This window comes from Chrysochloris asiatica, unplaced genomic scaffold (genome assembly GCF_000296735.1).
Source record: "Chrysochloris asiatica unplaced genomic scaffold, ChrAsi1.0 scaffold00189, whole genome shotgun sequence".
Classification (NCBI taxonomy): Eukaryota; Metazoa; Chordata; class Mammalia; order Afrosoricida; family Chrysochloridae; genus Chrysochloris; species Chrysochloris asiatica.
In genome coordinates, this window is record NW_006408707.1 from 5,504,000 (window position 1) to 5,514,008 (window position 10,009).

Here is a 10,009-nt window from a genome sequence, read left to right on the forward strand (position 1 = left end):
ATGGTGTTGGTGGAGAATATTGAAAGTGCAATGGGCTGCCAAAAGAACTAACAGGTACGTTTTGGAAGAAGTGCAGCCAGAGTGCTCCTTGGAGGCCAAAATGGCCAAACTTCGTCACTCCTACTTCAGAAATATTGTCAGGAGGGACCAGTCTCTGAAGAAGTATATCATGTTTGGTAAGGTGGAGAGTCAGAGATAAAGAGGAAGACTCCCAGAAAGATGGATTGTCCAAGTGGCAGCATCGATGAATCAAGCATGGCAACAGTAGTGAGGTTGGCCCAAGATTGGGCGGTTTCATTCTGCTGTGCATATAAGGTTGTTATGAGTTGCTACCAACTTGAAGGGACCTAACAATAGCAACAACAATTTCCCGGATGTGACGCTGTAGGATCAGCACTGGATTTTAAACCACAAGGTCAGCAGTTCAAACCAACCAACTGCTCCTGGAAACATATACAGGGTCACTATCAGTCCAGACCCAATTCGGCAGCATTTAATAACATCAACAAAACTTGGCATTATGGAGCCCTGATGTGGCATTATGGGATAAATCACTGTACCACAAGTTTGGTTTCAACCATGAGGTCAGCAGTTCAAACTTAACAGTCACTCTTTGCAAACAGGGTTGCTGTGAGTCAGAACCGACTCAATGGCCCTTAACAACTATAACACTACAGAATCCTGATGTGGTGCTGTAGGATAATGCTCTGGACTGCAAGATTGGCGGTTCAAACTCACCAGTCATTCCTCAAAAGCATGGTTGCTATGTGACAAAACTGACTCAAAGACATTTAAGAACAACAGCAATAAGTTTACTAGATTCATACTTTGTATATTCCATGTTCTAATATTAAAAATGTTTGCAGATGTTTCTTCCTTTTCTTAGTCTTTACCACATCAGAAAATGAAGATTGTGAAAGCTTTGATCTATTTCACATCATTGAAATCTTCTCTACTTTGAGGAGACATCTCTTCCTGTCACATTTTGAGTGCCTTCCATCCTTCAGGACTCATCTTCTTGCACTATATTTGTCAATGTTCCTTTGTATTCATAAGGTTTTCAGTGACTAACAAGTCAGAAATAGTCTGATTCTTTTTCTAACGAGTCTGCCTTAGTCTGGAAGCTCTACTGAAACCTAATCATCTTGGTTGACTCTGTTAATATTTTAAAATGCCAGTGGCAAACAAAGCTTCATACATTACAGTAACTCACATGCCACTACAGTACAACACACTGACAGACTGAGGTATTAGGATTTAAATGCGATAGCCTTTTAATTAGTTTATTTATTGGCCATGTGTATTTACTCTTTTATAAAAAGCATATTCAAGTTATATGCCCATTTTCCTAATGAGTTTTCATCCAGTCTAATTGATCTCTAGATGTTCTTTATATATTCTGTAAATAAAAATGTTATTGTTGTTGTTAGGTGCCATGTAGCCAATATTGAGTCATAGCGACTTTATGCCCAATGGAACAAAACACCTCCCGGTCCTGAGCCAACCTCACAATCATTGCTACACTTGAGCTCATTGCTGTTGTCTTCCTCTTTTTCCCTGACCCTTCATTTTGACAAGTATGATGCCCTTCTTCAAGGTCTGGTTCCCCTTGATAATATGTCCAAAGCATGAGAGATGAAGTGTGGCCATCCTGGCTTCTAAGGAGCATTCTAGCTTCAAACACAGATTTGTTTGCTCTTTTGGCAGCTTGTGGTATTTTTAATGCTCTCCTTCAATACATTAACTCAAATACATCAATTCTTGTATGGTCTTCTTTATTCAATGTCCAACTTTCACATGCATTTAAGGATATTGAAAATACAAAGTCTTGAAAATTAAAATAATAGGCTAAAACTGTGGCAAGTATATATATCCATTTTGTTTCTTGTCTTTTATGTTTCTTTTAAGTGTTTGGAAGGTATATATTCTGTGTATTAATGTTTCTAAAGTTCATTGTTTTCCTTAGATTTAGTGACATTCATCTTTATTTTAGTAATCTCATAAAGGGGATAATTTGAGCTCTGGTAGCGTAGTGGTTACGAATCGGGCTGCAAACCGCAAGGTCAGCAGTTCAAAACTACCAGCTGATCCACGGGAGAAAGATGAAGCTTTCTGTTCCTGTAAAGATATACAGCTTTGGAAACCCTGTTCAGGGTCGCTATGGGTCGGAACCGACTCGTAGGCACTTTACAACAACAACAACATTGTATAAATTAATCTTTTTTCTATGAATAATATACTTTTCCAATGATATACTGAATTATTCCAACAGTAAGCCATCCCACCAAAAATGGATACTATAAGTGATTGTTTTGGGAAGTGTCAATGCAAGTGAAGCACAGTATACAACAAACAATTTTAATAGTACATCTTAAGAAATATTGTTTTATAATTCCAATATATTTGTTTCCAAACAATGCTATATCATACATAAATCATTTCATGGTTTTCAATAATACTTGAATTTCAAGAAGTAAGAAAAGCAGAGATTTTCCTTTGCCTTTTATCAGAATTTAAAAACCCATACCAGGATATGAATATTGAATTATTTCATAAACGAAATTAAAATATAAGTTGTCAGCTTTTTGTTGGACCTACTTTGGATGGGGGAGTGGGGTAAAGGACCAAGTGAAAAATAGCACCGCTTTTTTAGTAATACAGTGGTTTATTGTAACTGCAGTAACACAACTATGTAATTTGTTTTATTTAAGTGACCTAAATAGTTCTATAGCCACTGTGAAAAGACTTTTCACCGCTGTGGTTAGAAGAGTTTATTTTAGCAATTTCCATGCTTAAGGCCTTTACTAAACAATTACTTTGTGGTGGAGAATTTGATGTGACTAATTGTCTACAAAAGTAAGTCTGAAGCTGTCATTTAACAAATATATCTAAAGTAAAATAGTGATAAAAGACTTATAAGTTTGGTCCCTTAGGAAAAAATAGCTGTCATAAAAATGACTGACAAGAAAATATGTATCTATTAAAAATAAGACTTTAAAAATTATTTGGTTAAAATATTACAAAGAATAGAATATCAAAGCCCATAAAGCATATTGACTAAAAATGGCATTAGATGTTACAGATTTTTGCTGTTTTGTAAACCATAAGATTTCATTAAGTTTATTGTTTTAGAATTTCCAGTGGCTTAAGCATTGAACTAGAAAACCACAACATCACCAGTTCAAACCCAACAGTAACTCCTAGATAGAAAGATGAGGTTGTCTCTATCCACAAAGTCTTAATAGTCTCAGAAACATTACGGAAATTTTCACTGTTTCCTAAAGAGTTGCTATGAGTCAGAATCAGTTTTATAGCTTTGAGTTAGGTGGTTAATGCAGGAAAATGGCATTAAGTATAGAACACAATTTGCCATATATATATATAACCATAATCATATAGTAATTGCCCTGTGTGCAAATATTTGTATGAGTAGCATTGTCAAATAACCCTGGCATATTGTTGTTGTTGTTATACGTCATTGAATCATTTCCCACTCATAGTGACATAATGCACCTCAAAACAAACATCACACAGTCCAGTACAAGCCTCACAATTGTTGACACTTATGATCCCATTGCTGCTACCACTGTGCCAATCCATCTCATTAGGGATTATCCTCTTTTTTACTGACCTGCCACTCTATGTAGCATGATGTTCTTCTCCAAGGACTGGTCCCTCCTGATAATATGCTGAATAACACAAAAATATTGTCAGACACAGTGCTGGGAGGTGAGCTGTCCAGGTTAGAAGGCACTCAAAATATGACTGGAGAAATGCTACTTCTTTAAGGTAGAGTTTACCATAATTACATGAAGGAGTAAAGTTTCTGGGACATTCATTTATTGATGGGGAACAACTCAGTATGAGACACTGCTGCAAAAATCCATTAATAATTGGATCTTGTAATGTATAAAGTATGAATCTGGGATAAATTGAAGATTTCAAAATTGAAATGGAATGTAAAACATCAATATGCTGAAATAGCCTGGAATTGGCTCTTTTCAATCTGACACTCACATGGTTTACTATGTTGAGAATAACAAATTTCAGAGGAATGACATCACAGCCATCATCAAAAAGAACATTTCAATTTGTGTCTTGAAGTATAATGCTATCTGTGATAGGATAATCCATATGGTTACAAGGAAGACAAGTTAATACTACTATTATTTGAATATATGCACCAATCACCAAAGCCAGTGATGATGAAATTGAATTCTAAAAAATTCTTCAGTCTGAAATTGATCAACTATGATATCAGAATGTTTTGATAATTACTGATGATTGGAATGAAAAGGTTGGAAAGAAAGAGGAAGGATCAGTAGTCAGAAAATATGGTCTTGGTGATAAAAAAAATGATGGGGAATACATGATAGAATTTTTTGAGACCAATAACGCCTGTTTCAATACAGATGCCCTTTTAAACAACAAAACAAATGCACATGGACTTCACCGGTTGTAATACACAGAATTCAAACTGACTGCATCTGTGAAAAGAGGAGGTAAAAAAGCTCTATATCATCAGCTAAAACAAGGCCAGGGGCAGACTGCACAACAGACTCATTTGCAAGTTGAGGCTGAAGCTGAAGAAAATTTAAATGATTTCAAAAGAGTCAAAATATGACCTTTAATACATCCCACCTGAATCTAGAGATCATCTCAAGATTGGACACTAATGATTGAAAAATCAGAAGAGTTGTGGATGAAATCAAGATCATCATACAAGAAGAAAGCAATAGGACATTAAGAAGAGAAGAAATACCAGAGATGGAAGCAGAGATGCGGACATGGAGAGATGGAGACATGGAGAGATGGAACAGCTGAGGACTCTAGATTCACGGGAAGAGAGGGACTAAGAGATGGTGGCAGGAGGCAGAATTGCAGAATGTGTCCTTTGTTGGTGTAAATTATTATATATGCCTGAGTGTAAAAAAAAAAAAAAAAGCTAAAGTGAATAGATAGAAATACTGTTAACTGATAGTACATGGAAGGGATTCTAATAATTGTAATGAAACAAGGTGTATGATTTGTTGAATGTAAAATTAATGATCTGTCCTGTAAACTTTCACTCAATCCACAATAAAAACTTAAAAATAAAAAAAATATATAAGAAAGAAAAACAACTAAAATTGATATCAGAAGAGACTCTGAAACTTGATCTTCAGCGTAGAGATAGTAGAGCAAATGGAAGAAATAAGGAATTAAAATGCTGAACAGAAATTTCAAACGGCAACTTGAAAAGATAAAGACAAATATGAGAGAGAAATGTTCAAAAACCTGGGGTTACAAAATCAAAATGAAGATCATGCTCAGCATTTCTCAAGCGTAAAGAACTAAGGTAAAATTTCAAGCTTCAACTTGCAATATTGAAGGATTCCATGATGGGCAAAATATTGAATGATACAACAAACATAAAAGATATAAAGAATACACAGTGTACAAAAAAAAAAAAAAAAAAAAGGCCAGTGTTCAATCATTATGATCAAGAGCTAATGGCACTAAAGAAAGAAGTCAAAGGTTCACTGAAGGCGTTGGCAAAGAACAAGTCTTCGGGAATTAATAGAAAGAAAAGTGAAACTTTTGACAAACTGATACAACACTGAAAGACTTTACTTTTCTAAGCCAAGAAATTTGGAAGATAGGTACCTGGCCAAATGATTGTAAGAGATCCCTATCTGTGCCCATTCCAAAGTGACCCAATGGATTGTGGAAATCATCAGATAATACAATTAATACTACTTGCAAATAAAATGCTGCTTTGGTAGTGTTGTGGTTACAAATTGGGCTGCTAACCTCCAGGCCGGCAGTTTGAAACAACCAGTTGTTCTGTGGTAGAAAGATGAGGCTTTCTGCTCCCATAAAGAACTGCAGCCTCGGAAACCCTGTGTGTGTTCATGCTGTGTCAGAACAGACTCCACAGCACTTAACAACAACAAATGTAATTCAAACACAGCTGCGAAAACAAATTGACAGGGAACTGCCAAAGGTTAAAATTGGATACAAATGACAATGTAGAATAAGAGGTATCATTGTTGATGTCAGATGGATCTTGGCTGAAAGCAGACAATACCAGAAGGATGTTTACCTATGCAGTAAGCAAGGTTGTATCTATCATCTGTATATAACAGGTTTTTAAGGAGTCTTCCTCCAATCCTAATGCCACATTTGTCTTTCTTATAATCCAGCTTCTTGAATTATTTGCTCAGCATGATGATGTAACACATATTGTGAAGGATTACAGAACTTTCCTCATTTTGAACCATTCAGTGTTCCCTTATTCTCTTGGTACAACTGCCTTTGGGGTTAAATACAGTTTCCTCATGAGCGTATTTAAGTGTTCTGGAATAATTATTCTCTGCAATGTTGTCCATAGCTTGTCTCACAGAAAAGTTATTTTTCTTTTATAACATTAACATATATCACTACTCAGAATATTTTATCAGATTTCCTCATAATAGAGAGAAACCATAATTTGATTCCTAATGTTTTAATTTCATCCCTAAACATTTAAGGTGAACATAATAAGCCTTGGTGTCACTGTGGGGTAAGCAGTGGCATGCCAAACTCAGAGTTGTTAATTCAAACCTATGTATGAGAAAGATAAGACTGCCTGTTCACATAAAGATTTACCATTTTGGAAATCCATTGTAGAATTGCTGAGTTGGAATCGACTTCATGGCAGTGAAAACACAAACACACATTTGTTACAAAAAATTAAGTGTATGGGAAATAAAGGAGTGTCTTAGAATTATATATAATATCCAAATATTTTACCTGTATATGTTATTATTGATAGATAATCCTACTCAGGACAATTTCAAGTACAACATAACAAAATATTGCCTTCGCCTGGGCCATCTTCACAATTGCTGAAATGCCTGAGACTATAGCTGTGCGCCCTGCTTGGTAGAATGGAAGGTCAATGGAAAAGAAGAGGAAGAACCCCAACAAGATGGATTGACATAGTGGCAGCAACAATGGGCTCAAACAACAAAAATTGTAAGACTAGCACAGGACTGAGCAGTGTTTTGTTATTTTGCACATGGCATTCCCCTGAGTTCTGATTTCCATATATTTGTTAGGAGTCAGAACTAATTTGAAGGCACCTAACAAGAATTGTTGTGGCCATTGTGTATTCTGAGTGCCTTCCAACCTATGCGAATCATCTTCTAGCACTGGTTTGGACATTATTTTGTTAGGACCCATAGGGTTTTCGTGACACAATTTTTAGAAGTCAGTCACAGCCTTTTCTTCTAAGTCTATTTTATTCTGCAAGCTCTGATGAAACCAGTGGAACAAAGGTGACACTTGTGGTATTTGAAATACTAGTAGCAAAGATTCCAGCATCATAGCAATATTCAAGTCACCAAATTACAACAAATTGACATACAGGTGGTGGTAATGTGCATTGTACATTTTTATTCAGGATCATTTTTAAAATCACCAAGGTTCAAGTTTTCCAAGAATTTTTGCTCCCACTAACATATCAACATATTTCTTGGGAAATATGTCGTGTACATTTGAAAATTTCTTTCCTTTTTTGGAAAGACTCAAGACATTTATTAAAGGTATGAGCTGTAGGGTGTTTTATCAAACTTCTTCCTTTTCCTTTCCCCTGTTCTATCATGAGCTGTTCAGAAAGAAGATTATAGATCATATTCTTGGTAGTATTTGTTGTTGTTGTTGTTAGATGTCATCAAGTCGGTGCTGACTCATAGTGACCTTATACAAACCAGAAACACCACCCGATCCTGAGCTAACCTCGCTACTGTTGCCACACTTGAGCTCATTGGTGCTACCACTTGGCCAGTCCATCTCACTGGGGTCTTCCTCAGTTTCTCTGACCATCCACCTTACGAAACATGATATCCTTCTCCAGTGACTGGTCCCTCCTGACAATATGTCCGAAATATGAGAAATGAAATTTGGCCATCTTGGCCTCCAAGGAGCACTCTGGCTACACTTCTTCTGAGACAGATCTGTTCATTCTATTGGCAGCCCATGGCACTTTCAATGTTCTCCCCCAACACCGTAACTCAAAAGCATCAATTCCTTATTTACTGTCCAACTTTCACATGCATATGAGGTTATTGAAAATGCCATGGCTTGGGTCAGGTGCACCTTAGTCCTCAAGCTGACATCTTTGCTTTTCAACACTTGAAAAAGGTCATGTGCAGCAGAGTTGCCTAATGCAATACGTCATTTGATTTCTTAACTGCTGCTTCCATGCATGTTGATAGTTGATCCAAAAAGAATGAAGTCCTTGACAACTTCAATCTTTTCTCCATTGATAAGAATGTTGTTTGTTGGTCCATTGGTGAGGTTTTTTTTGTTTTCTTCACATTGAAATGCAATCCATGCCGATGGCTGTGCTCTTTGATCTTCATCAGTAAATGTTTTAAGTCCTCTTCACTTTCAGCAAGCAAGGTTGTATCATCTGCATATCACAGGTTGTTAATGAGTCTTCCTCCCATCCTGATGCCACATTTTTCTTCATATAACCCAGCTTCTTGGATGATTTGCTTAGCATAAAGTTTGAATAAGTATGGTGAAAGAATACACCCATGTTGTACACCTGTCTTAATTTTAAACTATCCAGTGTTCCCACATTCTGTTTGAAAAATTGCCTCTTGGTCCATGTAGAATTGAAGTGTTCTGGAATGCTCATATTTAACAATATTGTCCATAGCTTGTCGTGATTCACACAATTGAAGGCCTTTGCATAGTCAATAAAGCATAGGTAAATTTGTGAAATAGATATTATGCTATTATCTTATGCTTATTAATATGGCTGTTTAAAATCTATTAATTAGGGGACACAAGTATAGCAATTATTCTAAGAATAGAGAAGCACATTGTTACCATCTGCTATGGTAGACAGGAGAATGTTCCGTCCCCCTATGAATATGTTACAAAAGGAAATTAATCTTGCAGATAGGATCAGTTTGATAATAACTAGATAAAATGCTTATGCTGGAGTATCTGGGTGAACACAGTGTCATTACAAGAGTCCTTAAAAGAGGAAGACAAACATAAGAGAAAGAAATGTGACAACAGAAACAAGATCAAAGTGGTATGGTGGGAAAAGGACTTAACCCATAGTTGCTCTCTTTGAAGACAGCAGAAGAGGACCAAGGGCCAAGCTATGGGTGACCTCTACAAGCTGAAAAGACAAGGAAAATTATTGTGTACACAAGTCAATACAAATCTGCTACACCTTAATTTTCATCCAAAAAGACTTATGCTGTACTTCTAATTTACAGACCTGTAAAACAACAGATTTATGTTGTTTTAAGTCACTAAATTTGTATACAAGCAATAAACAATAAACAAACAATACAATTGCTTTGAGCTTTATATTACAAGCAACAAAGCAGATATGCTGTTGAAGTCAAGTCCTCAAATTGCATAGGCATGGATTGAGCTCTAGAACAAGTGTTCATCAGTTTTGCCCAAAGCTGTGTAAGGAATCTCAAACTTATTCCAATCTATAAAATATAAAACATATCTCCACAAGCTCATTTGTGTTGGAAACTGAATGAGTATGCTTCACTGTGCACTGTGGGGTACTGGCAGAACAAAGACAGGTTCCAACCAGTGCTCCTAATGTTGTCACTGAGGCCTGAAAAGCACCTGCTTACACATCATCTGCTTTAGTACCTCTGTCTCTGGTTATTGGGAAATGTTTCAAATAGCACATTTTGTGCCAATCCAAAGAAGTTATATTCCCATTCCCTGCAAATCTCGTTTTAGGAGAAGAAGGTCACTGTGTATTAGGAATAACTTCACTATTTTTGTGAGGGATACAGGGTACAAGATTGAGCTATGGAATATATTTTGAGATGTGATTAATCCCTGCTGTTGCAAAGGCAAATGAATCTGGGTAAGGAATCTCAAAATTACTTAGGAAGAGGAGTAAGATAAATTCCCTTTTTGCTGCTGCCTATGACCATGTTCTCTCAGGACACAAACAGAAAGAAAAAGTTGATCTCTGTCAAATATGTTGGGA